Raw genomic sequence first — 13,512 nt, 5'->3', positions numbered from 1 at the left:
CTAACCTCTAAGGGGAGATGTGTTGATGCGTCATGGCTTTCACAAGCATATCTAGCTTTCTCTCTATGGTGGCCATTTGAATCTGAACTCCACTATTTGTGCCCTCTTTATGCATGTCTTTTCCTTTTAGTTCTTGCCTCCCTCTGGGTGAGAATTTTTGGGAGTTCTCACTTATGGTCTCGAAGAGTTCTATGGCTTCTTCACTACTTTTCTCCATCAACATGCCACCACAAACTAATTCTACAAGACCTTTGTTGACATTATTTAAACCCTCATAGAATGCTTGTACCTGATCCTCTTAAGATAAGTTGTGATGTGGGCAATTGAGAAGTAGCTCATTTAAGTGCTCCCATGCCTCAAAGAAAAGGTCTCCGTCTTTTTATTGGAAGGTTTGATTCTCCCACCTCAATTGCCTTGTCTTTTGGACTGGGAAAAATTTCTTTAAGAACTTTGTGGCCATCTCTTCCCAGTTATGAATAGAACCTTCAGCCAAAGAATTCAACTAGAGTTTAGCATTATCTTTCAAGGAAAAAGGAAAAAGAATTAACCTGATTCCCTATGCGGTTAAACCCTAGACATTCTAAGTCTTGTAGAGGTCAAAGAAATCCCGAATGTGCAAGTATGGGTTCTCAGAAGGTGTGCCTCTATAGTGTGAAATCAAATTGAGCAGATGTGGAGATAAGTTAAAATGGCTCTGCCCAATAGGCTAGAAGTCAATGCATGATGGTTGGTCTAGGTTCTTTGGTATGAAGTAATTTTTCACGGGCCTTCACACTAGTGGGTTCCATCCTTTCTCCAAATTCAAACTCTTCTTCTGCTTCGGAGTTGTCTCTTTGCCTTTGTCAGATGGTCCGTTTAATTTCTGGATCGTATGGAACAATGGCTAAATTCTGAGATCGACGACCTTACATGAAACCAAAAATAAAAGAAAATCAAATTTTGCAATTTATAGCAGCTTTGATGCTACTGTCTGGACGCAGGCGCTTGATCGCACTGAATGTGCACTCGATCGCAAAAGTGCATTCAATCCCTCTAGAAGGGGCGCTCAAGCATCCTGCTGTTTTTGCTATCAGAAAGGGCGCTCGATCGCACTGGGTTGTGCGCTCGAGCACAGTACTACAAAATAAAACCGGAGAAACAACGAAAAAACAGAAAGGAAATTAAATGAAAAAAATAAAAACAAAATAAAATGAATTCTAAGCAAAATTAAACAATCCCCGTCAACGGCACCAAAAACTTGTTACACCAAATACCACCTAATGTAATAGGCGAATATTCGGTATGTTTTATTCGGTATGATACTATAGTTAGGCAAATATGAGTTCATTCCCATGAGGATTGTTAATTTTGCTTAAAATTGATTTTCCAAATTAAATATCAGAATTGTCATGAATTGAAATATTGAAAAGATAAAAATAACGAAAGGGTTAGGGTTTTGACATCTACCACTAATTAGACTAATTAAGATAACAATATGCCAATGTTCCAATCATACCGGTATATTTAATGTTTGTCAACCTAAGGGCATGGTATCTACTCCTTAAGCTATTGATTTCCCTAAGCAATGAATTAGTTATGGTATCTACTCTAATTATTTTCTTCGCCAAAGGATTTAGCAAGTTATCTACTAAGTTGTTCTTTAGGAAAGCTTAAATCTATGGAAATCGATAAACACAGGAAGCCTAGGGCATGGTATCTTCTCCCAGTTCCCCATGTTGATTAAGCTAAGAACTCGTGATGAGGTTGTTTTGTCACTGATAAGTGCCAAATATTGCATATTTGGACCCCCTAATTTGCATTTGCCAAGCCTTTAGCTTTATTATTTTCTGATGTTTTGGTTAGTTTTGGTGTCTTAGTGTTTTGCAGGTTGTTGAGAGAAAATTGTGATCTTAATGTGAAAATTGCGAAGAAGTGAGAAAGAAGTGGAATTCTGGAAATGGGATCGAGCGCATGGTACCCACGCTAGAGCGCATCTGCGCTCGAGCACATAAAGGGCGCTCTCGAGCGCACTCCCATAAACACCCAAGCAAGCAGCGCCCAAACGCTGCACCGCAGAAGAGCTAATATTTGTATGAGTACGATCGAGCACACTCGTCTAACCTGGAAGCTCTAAAACCCTGAAATTAGCTTAGTAATATCATAGTTTTCTAGGGAAACGTGGGGAAGCCGCTCAAGGGGCGCTGTTCAATGTAATTTTGACGTTTGCTTCGTATTTGTAGCCCTAAATTCATTTCCCTCTGTAAGTTTTTAGTTTTCATGAATTTATTTATCAATTATATGATGTTCGTAGTCATGAGAGGCTAAACCCTTCAACTAAGGTTGAGGATGAAGCCTCATAGATGATTATCAACAGTTAATTTTCATGTACATTGATATTTTCCATTGATAAGAATCGTATTTCTCATTGTTCTATTTCTATTTCAATTAATTGTTAATCACTTTTAATTAATTGCTTGTTTTATTTGTTATATATTGGATATGCATTGTCTTTTGTTCAACGGATACATCGGATCTTTTGGTTTACCTTGGATATCCCTTGTGATTTGTGCAAAGTATGAATACATTGGATGTTTTGATACATTTGCTTTGCAAAAATAGAACATACATAAAATGTGTCGTTCGACATGTCGAAAAATATTGATGAACGTGAAAACTGTTGCTATGAGTTTGTGAGGGCTGATTCCAATACTGTTGTGCAAATATCTACCTAAATTAATAGGTAAATAATTGTACATTTTACCTGCAAGTGCACAAGGTCAACATAGTAGTATATGGTGCAAGTACAGGATCATTCTCACAAGGATTGCTGAATTTTGTTTAAAAATAAATTCCTTAAGTAAAACAAAGATTGATTGTTTAAGTGATGATAATAAAAGGTAGGGCTTTGATATCCACCACTAATTATATTTAGCTAATATAACAATAAGCCAATGCTTTGATCATGTGATGCATATCTAATGTTTGTCAACCTAAGGGCATGGCGTATACTCCTTAAGCTATAGATTTCCCTAAGCAATGAGTTAGGCATGGCGTATACTCTAACTCTTTTCTTTTCTAAGGGATTTAGCATGGTGTATACTAAGTTGTTCCATAGGAAAGCATATATTCTATGGAAATCAACAAACACATGACGCCTAGGGCATGGTATATATTCCCGGTTCCCCATGTCGATTAACCCAAGAATCGCGGTGTGGATTCTTTTGTTACTTCTATTAAACCCAAGACTCAGCCATCCAAATTGATTTAACTAACTAGTCCATACCACATGCATATGTTGATCAGGCACACACATATGAGGAATTCGTGCAAGCAGGTGTTAATCAAGTTAAACAGCACAACAAGATCATTACAAAGGTGCCAATATTGAAATATTAACTAAACATAACTAGGGCTTCAATCAAGCCCTACTAATTAAATTAGCTACACATAAAATTGATGTTAAATATCTTTATAAAATAAAAGAAAAGAAAGGAAAAGAATAAACCCGAGACTTGAACTTGAAGAGCTCCTATTCTTCTCCTTACCAGGTATATCTATTCTAGAGGCTTAAGGGTCTATTTATAGGCTTTAGAAGTCCTTGACAAAGTAGTAAACCTAGGGATTTCGTAGGGTTTCGAAACCTATTACAATTGGGAGTTGGAAAACCCTAATATGGAAAGAATGACACTCTAGCAGCCACTTGATGTGTCTCCTGCGCACGGGTGCGATCGATCGCAACCCGTGTGTGCTTGATCGCAGGTTTGTGATCGATCCCTTTTTTTTATGCGCTCGATCGCTCATGGCCTGCTTTGTGCTGCGTCTTCTCTGGTACTGCACTCAATTGCAGGTACCCTGTGATCGATCCCAGTGTCAGGGGCTCCCATTTTTCCCTTTTTCTCTCTTTGAGCCCAAATCTTCCAAATTTACTTCATTTTCTTCCAAAAGCCTACAAAAGTATGGAAACACGCAAAAATGAATTAAGTTGACCTAATTAGCTAAAACCAAAGGATTAAAACATGCAAGTTAAGGGCTGAAAATATGAATATTTTAGCACTTAACACACCCCCAAACTTACATATTGCTAGTCCCTTAGCAATACAAAACTAAAAATAAGAATGGAAAAACAGAAAACAAAAGATAAATCCATCTTTTGTGGGATGTACGATTGCATTTAGCGTATGCAAGAAGCCTTTTAAACCCCTAGGAATTCCCTAGTGGACGAGTGAAGTCTCGTGAGGGTTTTCCAGAGATGTTACCCACAAACATCATGCACAGTTCATGATATCCAAAAATTAAAGCATCACTTCAAGATCATGATTTTTCATTCATAAGCAAGCTTAAAAAGATGAACTCCATCTTCACAATGAATTGGAATTTGAAAATTCAATTACTTACAAAGGACATGCTAAAACATCACAAGTTTGAAAACAGTGTAAAGTGAATTAGCACAAAATTATGAAGCTTCCAAATCTTTCCAATATGTAATGTCTTCATATCTCAAAATTCACTGAAATCCCTATTAGAATGACACAATGGCATATTTCTTTTTCTCTCTCTTTTTTTTTTTTTTTTTTTCATCACTATATATGCCATAGTGTCATCTGATAAGTCATCCAATTTCATCCAAGATGCAAAAGCACACATATCAAACCTCATGTCATACCTCACAGATTTTGTGCTAATGTGCTTGTGTGATCAGATCAAACAAGTGATTTTTCAACTGTCCTCAACAAGTAACCAAACTAACAGATTCACTCATTAGATCATGTGTTCACAATTTTAAGCTCACTGATGAATTTAAACCACAGTTCTTTTAGATCAACTTAAAATTTGCAAACATGAACATGCACTTTTTTTGTTTTTTTAAACATAAACAAACAACACACAAACAAATAACTTGAAATTAGGACAAAGTGTGTGAACAATCATGTGTGCCCATACCCCCAAACTTAAATGACACATTGTTTCCAATGTGTCTAAGTAATAGAAATAATGTACCCGGGAGATGGTCGATATGATCTTGAAAAGCATGGCTCATAGCACACCCCCAAACTTGAAGTGAGGCACACATGTCCCTGCAAAATAAGAAAAACACACAAATAAGTAAAGATGAACAAAACTAAAACTAAATAAAAATTGAACTGAAAACACACTAAACAAAATAAAAGGATAAACTATGGGGTGCCTCCCACTAAATAAAAATTGAACTGAAAACACACTAAACAAAATAAAAGGATAAACTATGGGTTGCCTCCCATGAGCGCTAAGTTTTACGTCTTCAGCCAGACGGTAGTCCCCTCTTAGTGTTGTCTAGAAGTAGATGCTCCAGATGGTGGTGGTGGCAATCAGTTGAGAATGGACTGCATCAATTCTTCTAAGGCACCGAGGCATTTGTCCATCAATTCTTTATTCTCCTGAGCCTCTTTTCTTTGATCAGCTAACTCGCTCCGAAGGCCCTCTATTGCTTCACCAAGTGAGCGGTTTTATGCTACATGAAAATTGATCAGGGCCCCCTCTGCTGCTGATTCAGTCCCAGCTGCAGATGCATCTTCAGCCATTGGCTCAGCCTCATCCGCTTCTTTACCAACTGCTGGTGCTGGAAGTACCCGAGGCATATGGGCGCTGCTCTTGTTCCATTGGCGAATGCCAAATATGGGAGTAGTAGTGACCGGTTCATCAGCTGCAGTGCCCTTGATGCCCTTTTTTCGAAGAATGTACGTAATTAGGTATGGAAAAGGCAACCCCCATGAGTGGGTGGACTCTGCTCCTCCAATATGCACTTCATTCCAAAATTTATGTATTTGGTTCCAAATTATGTCGGGAATGGAGTGCCAAGCATCCTTGTGGAAAGCATAGAGAGTTTGCAGAAAATGATCACGCCTTTGAGTTTTGTGTCCCAAGGGGAAGGCATTGTGGTGTAGTATGGAGTCCACAAACCAAAGCCTTTGAGGTAGCTTGGATCGGCTGCCTGCATTATGGTGAGCATTGGCATATTGTCTTTGGCACATATCCTCAATGATTTCCACCACATAGTATTGGGGCGGTTGCTCGGCAAGATGTGCGGCTTCTGGAGGGTGCTCATCATTGCATTGAAGTCCTGCTGCAATGTCAGCCGTAGTCACATCAATAGCTTGGCCTTGCACCTTTGAAGAGAGAGCAGCCAAATTGTTGTAGTCATGGGAGAGTTTGGCATAAAATTCGATCACCAACTTTCGGTAGGCCATGGTGATGACCGGTTTGAAAACCTTTCTGAGCCCCCGACGCTTGAATTCGGCGACCGCCCATTGAGTTGCTTCAAGGTTTTGAAAATCCTCTCTTATGGCAAAGGTAATCTCAAACAGTAGCTCCCGCTCTTCGAAAGTGGGTGGAGGAGAAGTAGTTGGGGCCTCGGACTCCCGGGATGATGAAGCACGGGATCTTGGCATGTTGAGCTTGATTGGGGACTTATATCGAACAGTTGGTGTGCACTTCTAATGACCACAGTAGCAAAATCAGCAAAAGATGCCCAAAACCCCCGCCCTCAGTTGCCTCAGTACCACTATATTGAGTAGATGCGTTTGAGCTCCTGGATTGCTCAAACACTTTTACTTGTGCCTGTAATGTCTTCTAATGTGAAGAGCTGCACTTGAGCTCTATAGAATTGGGCTCAAGTGCCCTTGGTGGCGCAGGAACGAGACCTCTAAGAACTGTGGCTGCCTTTAGCCATTGGTGACTCCCTGGGTTAGGTATTGTTTGAGTTGGAAATTCTCCCTGCTTCCTCTCACTCAGCTCCTTTGCCATCTGACCCATTTGCACTTCTAGTCTTTGAATGGCTTGATTAGTCTTTATATTGAATTGTTTTTGATCAGCCGTGAATTGTTGTTGTGAAGTCACCAAGTTGTGTATCATATTCTCCAGTTGGTTCATCTTTGACTCTTGAGTTGGTTGGCTTGCTTGTTGGGGCCCTTTTTGTTGTTCTTGATTATTACTCCAAGAGAAATTTGGATGGTTGCGCCATCCTGGATTGTAAGTATTGGAGTATGGATTGTTCTTGTGGGGGTAATTGTTTTGTCCCACAAAATTCACCTCTTCTTGCTCTGCAAATGGAGATAAAGGACACGTATCAGTGATGTGATCTAGATGGGAACAAATAGCACATACCTAGATTGGTGTGTCCTGTTGCAGAGGTGAGATTTTCTGAGTAGTCATGGCCTTGACAATCATGTCCAACTTCTTTTCTACAGCAGCCAACTGATTGGGTTATCCCCCACTGAGGTTTACTTCATACATGCCCTTGCTTTTGATTCATCTCCTTCCTCTAGAGCAGAATTGCTGGGCATACTCACTTAATGTCTCAAAAAGCTCTATTGCTTCCTCACTACTCTTTTCCATAAGTGTTCCTCCCCAAGCTGAATCAATCATCCCTTTGTTAGTATCGTCTAAACCTTCATAAAAAATTTGTACCTGATCATCTTGAGGGATGTTGTGATGTGGGCACTTTAGAAGCAATGAATTGAAGTGATCTCAGGCCTCAAAGAACGGATCTCCATCTCGTTGTTGGAACATTTGAAGTTCCCTTTTAAGTTGTTTTGTCTTTTGAGCTGGGAAAAACTTATTCAGAAACTTGGTGGTTAATTCTTCCCAAGTATGGATAGAATCTGCAGGCAAGGAATTGTACCACAGTTTAGCATTATCTTTCAAAGAGAAAGGTAAGAGGACTAACCTGAGTCTCTCTGGAGTTAGGCCTTGGACATGTTCCAACCTGCATAAATCAAAGAATTCTTTAAGATGCAAGTTGGGATCCTCAGTAGCTGTGCCTCTGAAGTGAGTCAATGCATTAAGGATTTGAGGAGAGATATAATAGTTGCCATCCACCTCCGGTTAATATGCTATGCATGAGGGTTGATGGAGGTTTGCTGGAACGTATGCCTGCTTCATCGGTCTCCGCACCCGTGGTGGATTTGCCTCTAATGGTCTTGGCCCAATTGGATTTTCTTGCAAATCTTCAATCTCAATTTCTTCTTCTTCTTCTTCTTTGTCTCTAGGTCGTTGTCGAATTGTCCGCTCAATTTCAGGATCGAGTGGAATAACAGTTGACTCTTGAGATCGACGACCTTGCATCAATTGGATTGCTTCTTCAGTCAGGAAGCTTCAGTGCTGCTGGTCCGGATGCTTCCTGTAACTGCGCTCAATCGCAGTTCTGTGCGCTCGATCACAATGCCCTCGATCGCACTAAGCTGATGATTGATCGCAAGCACAGAATGCTAATCCGCAACCTGAAATAGAAAACAGAAAAATTTAAGAATCAATATAAAATATTTTTGACAGAAACAAAATTGAAAATTGAAATTAAAATCACACAACTAAAGGAAAATAATTCTAAACAAAATTCACCGCAATCCCCGGCAACGGCACCAAAAACTTGTTGTGCAAATATCTACCTAAATTAATAGGTAAATAATTGTACATTTTACCTCCAAGTGCACAAGGTCAACATAGTTGCATATGGTGCAAGTATAGAATCATTCCTATGAGGATTGCTGAATTTTGTTTAAAAATAAATTCCTTAAGTAAAACAAAGATTGATTGTTTAAGAGATGATAATAAAAGGTAGGGCTTTGATATCCACCACTAATTATATTTAGCTAATATAACAATATGCCAATGCTTTGATCATGTTATGCATATCTAATGTTTGTCAACCTAAGGGCGTGTGTATACTCCTTAAGCTATAGATTTTCCTAAGCAACGAGTTAGGCAAGGCGTATACTCTAACTCTTTTATTTTCTAAGGGATTTAGCATGGTGTATACTAAGTTGTTCCTTAGGAAAGCATATATTCTATGGAAATCGACAAACACATAAGGCCTAGGGCATGGCATATACTCCTGGTTCCCCATGTTGATTAACCCAAGAATCGTGGTGTGGATTCTTTTGTTACTTCTATTAAACCCAAGACTCAGCCATCCAAATTGATTTAACTAACTAGTCCATACCACAAGCATATGTTAGTCAAGCACACACATATGAGGAATTCGTGCAAGCAGGTGTTAATCAAGTTAAATAGCACAACAAGATCATTACAAAGGTGCCAATATTGAAATATTAACTAAACATAACTAGGACTTCAATCAAGCCCTACTAATTAAATTAGCTACGCATGAAATTGATGTTAAACATCTTCATAAAATAAAAGAAAAGAAAGGAAAAGAATAAACCCGAGACTTGAACTTGAAGAGCTCCTATTCTTCTCCTTACCAAGTATATCTATTCTTGAGGCTTAAGGGTCTATTTATAGGCTTCAGAAGTCCTTGACAAAGTAGTAAACCTAGGGATTTCATAGGGTTTCAAAACTTATTACAATTTGGAGTTGGAAAACCCTAATATAGAAAGAATGACACTCTAGCCGCCACTTGATGTGTCTCTTGCGCGCAGGTGCGATCAATCACAACCCGTGTGCGCTCGATCGTAGGTTTGCAATCGATCCCTTTTTGTTATGCACTCGATCGCTCATGGCCTGCTTTGTGATGTGTCTTCTCTGGTACTGCTCTCGATCGCAGGTACCCTGTGATCGATCGTAGTGTCAGGGGCTCCCATTTTTCCCTTCTTCTCTCTTTGAGCCCAAATCTTCCAGATTCACTTCGTTTTCTTCCAAAAGCCTACAAAAGTATGGAAAACACAAAAATGAATTAAATTGACCTAATTAACTAAAACCAAAGGATTAAAACATGCAAGTTAAGGGCTGAAAATATGAATTTTTAGCACTTAACAAATACCTTAGTATTTTATCCATTATTTAATTTCAGTTTGTTTCAATTCATGTTTGTTTATTTTTAATTTACAAAAATCACACAAATTTAGAACTAGGTTAAAATAGGATTAGTTTAGATAGAAGTTTATTTTCACGACGCAATTCCCTATGGATTCGACCTCATACTTGCACACACTATATTGCAAATGACTCGTGCACTTGTGAGTACTTTTAAAACTCACAACAATCACTTTATTAAGCCCAAGACTCGGTCATCTAACTTGACATAATTAACAAATCCATACCATATGCATATGAAGAATTCAATAAACCAAAAATTAGCCAATTTAAATATACCAAAATATGTTTGAAACAAAGGTGTTTGTATTGAAATCCTAAAAAGACATGATTAGGGCTTCAATCTAGCCCCTAACAAAGGGTTTAGTTACACATAATTAAACCAAAACTAAAAAGAAAAGGAAAAGAAGAAACCGAAAGTGCATTTTGAAGTAGCCTCCAATTCCTCTCTCCAGGATTGTATATTTTTCTGTGAGGCTTAAAAGTCTATTTGTAGGCTTCTAGAAGCTCTAGAAAACCAAATAAACTCAGAGGTCTAACTTCTATTCCAATTAGGACTTTGAAAACCTAATCATAAGTGGAATAGGAAGTCTGGCCGCATCTAGGAGCCCCGAGTGCACTCGATCCCATGTGGCTGCGCTCGATCGCAGTTCTATGCTCGATCGTTCTTCTTGTGCGCTCGATCCTAGCTCAAGCTTTTCCCATAATTGGTCTTTTATGCTCAAAACTTTCCAGAAATGCTTCATTTTCATCAAACACCTAAAACTGACAAAAACTTAAAAAGGAAGCAAAATATCACAAAATAACACGCCTAAGATATTAATATAAAATATGTATATTTTAGCACCAATCTCTAAGCCATTTCAACAAATACGAAAGATGCACAGCGAAAATATAAAACAAACACAACCACAACAAAAGGTTTGTTTACTGAATATTTATACCGATCGTGTTCTACCACTTGCAACCAAGTATTCAACAGAGAATAACTAAGCCATATTATCAAACATATAACATGCACAACAGAAGTATAAAACAAACACAACCACAATACAAGATTTGCTTATGACGTGGAAAACCCTTGAGCACCTCAAGGTAAAAATTACTCCTAGGTAGCCAAACCCAAGAAATCACTAAAAGAAGATTCATAGTTCCAGAATAGACAATACCCACACCCTTAAGCACCTCTAAACTTAAGAAGAACGACGAACTTCTCAGCTTCTCCATCGTGGCCATCTTTAACAAGCGCATCTCCTTTACCGACCCTTGGTAGACTTTCTTCAACAAACCTCAAAAGTAACCATCTTTATCATCATCATGTAAACAAGGCAACACACCGAAGGCTAATGATGTCAAACAAGAGAAAGGGCAGCTTCAAGCTATATCACGTGCTCTCTTGAATATCAATACCACTAGGACCCAGTCCTAGTGGAGAAAAGAGACTTTAGTAAAGATAGAACTCAATAAAATAAATTCCCAAAGTCTAAAGAATGAACAGTGACATAAATCCTTTTATAGAGAAAACATTCCCTTCGTCACGTCTTAACAGGACTCTTTCTCGTTATGATGGGAAGAACATATTTCGTAAATCTAAGATTTCCACATCCTAACGAATCAGCAATCCCTTTCTAACGGGAAGGCGTAATGCCTCTACTTTGTCACATGTTCCGTCTTGACGTACAAGCTGACGGAAAACTAGGGAGTCCAACTTTGGTCCCGTTACATGTCCCGTCCTGACAAGGTTCCTGATGAGAAACCAGGGAGTCCAACATCTGCTCCTATCACATCCACGTCCTGACGCCGTTCCTGGCGAGAAACCAGGGAGTCCATCTTTTCTCCCATCACATCCTCGTCCTGACACCATTCCCAACAAGAAACCAGGAAGTCCAGCTTTTGCTTCCGTCACATCCTCATCTTGAGGTAGTTCCTTACGAGAAACCAAGGAGACCACTTTTACTTCCATTACATGTCTCGTCCTAACGACACTCTTGACACGGCGACAATAACTCCCAATTACATGTCCTGTCTTGATGACATTCTTGATGAGAAGAAACAGAGGCTTCAATAACCAAGCCTGTCACATGTCTCGTCCTAACGGGGGTTCCGACGGGAAACTAGTAGCTCTTCAATCAATCCCTTTCTGACGGGGGTTCCAACGAGAAAACAGATAACTGGTCTGAAGACCTTAAGAACAACACAGACTACCCCTCAAACAACCCTTAAGGTTTAACACACAAACACTCAAAGTTTTAAACACATAAACATTACATGAACGGTCATTGAATTAGGCCAATCTAAAACCTAACAATCTCCCCCTTTGGCCATTGAATGACGAAACCCTAAAGATGTAACACCCTGAATGAAGGTGATCTTAATATGGATAAGGAGGAATTGCAATTTTATTAAGATTTATATAGAGTTAGGTAAATAGACTTAATGCGAAAGATGATGGAAATTACTAGTTAGAAATATAGTGAGTTATTGAAAGAAAAGTCACATTATTTTGGACACCGAAAATTCAATGAGTGACCTTAAATAAAACTGTTTTATGAACTTGTATAATGATGAGAAAGGAAGATTTTAAAAGTAGTTTCATGATTTTTGGATACATGTAGAAGGAGTTATGATTTTTTAGAAGATGTAAGTGTCAAAACAGAAATTTCAGTCAAATAGAGCCAAAGAATTTTGAGGAACTTTTGAGGTATCAAAAAGTTATGGATTATTATGATTTTTGGATATGTGGTGAGCTATTTAATGAGGAAAATTGTAAGCCAAATTTCGTGTCATTTGGAGTTAAATTGAAAGGGTTATGATTTTTCCAATTTTAATAGGTCAAGCAGTCAAGTAGTTAAAGCACCTGGAATTTGGGAAATTAATTGGATGGGTTAATGGTCCTAGTAGGCCACAATTTTTGGGTATGTGGTAGTCCAAAGAATTATATTTATTTAGGATTAATTATAAAGTTTATGACTTTATCTTGATAGGTTCACCCCAAGAAACCTAAGTGCTAAGATGTAAGCACTGCATGCCTAGACCCATTTGTTTGACACTTAAAGTTATAGATGTTATCCAGCGTGTTTCTATTGCTTTCTCAGTGGACACTTGGGCCTAAGGTGTCAAACTTACTTGACACTTGTACTGTGGTTCAACAGGTGAGTTGAGTGCATGTGGGACAAATGTCCCACATGCGGCAAGCTCACAAGGGGAGCAATTCCCCTCAATTGCTCACAGCTCAAGTGAGCGTGAGATGAGGGTGGGATCCGTGAGGGTCTGCTGCCAGGAAGCAAAGAAAAGAGAGAAGAAAGAAAAGAAAGAAGAGAAAGAAAGAGGAGGAAGAAGAAGAAGAAGAAATCAAAGATGTTTCCGGCTATGGGTGTTAGTGAGGTATAATCCTTAACTTTTTCTTGTAGTTTATGTTTTACCCATGGGATTAGAAGCTTGAAAACATATGGGTTTGTGAGAATCTGATTAGGTTCGAAATTAGGATTCTTACATTGGATTTTGGGGATTTTATTATCTTGTTGAAATCTCTAGTTCCTCTTATGATTTTAGTTCTACCCATTAGATTTGAAGTTGGAAATCTTGATTATTTGTGGGATTTGTGATTAGGTTAGGAATTATGGTATTTTTTAGTATGAAGCTAAATCCCTAAAATTAACGTGGGGCTTTCGTATATAGTGGTTTGTTATACATTATTCAAGCTCTACGTTGTTAGATTAATGGATT

General features: G+C 38.6%; 2 pseudogenes; both read left to right on the top strand.

Moving 5' to 3' along the window:
- The window catches only part of LOC132178078 (uncharacterized), a 44,430-nt pseudogene that overhangs the window by 21,774 nt on the left and 9,144 nt on the right, over positions 1-13,512 (top strand).
- On the top strand, positions 306-406 carry LOC132180162 (small nucleolar RNA R71; annotated as a pseudogene).

This window comes from Corylus avellana, chromosome ca4 (assembly GCF_901000735.1).
Source record: "Corylus avellana chromosome ca4, CavTom2PMs-1.0".
In the NCBI taxonomy this organism is placed as follows: domain Eukaryota; kingdom Viridiplantae; phylum Streptophyta; class Magnoliopsida; order Fagales; family Betulaceae; genus Corylus; species Corylus avellana.
The sequence above is the reverse complement of the archived record's forward strand: the minus strand, read 5'-3'. Positions and strand labels throughout refer to the sequence as shown.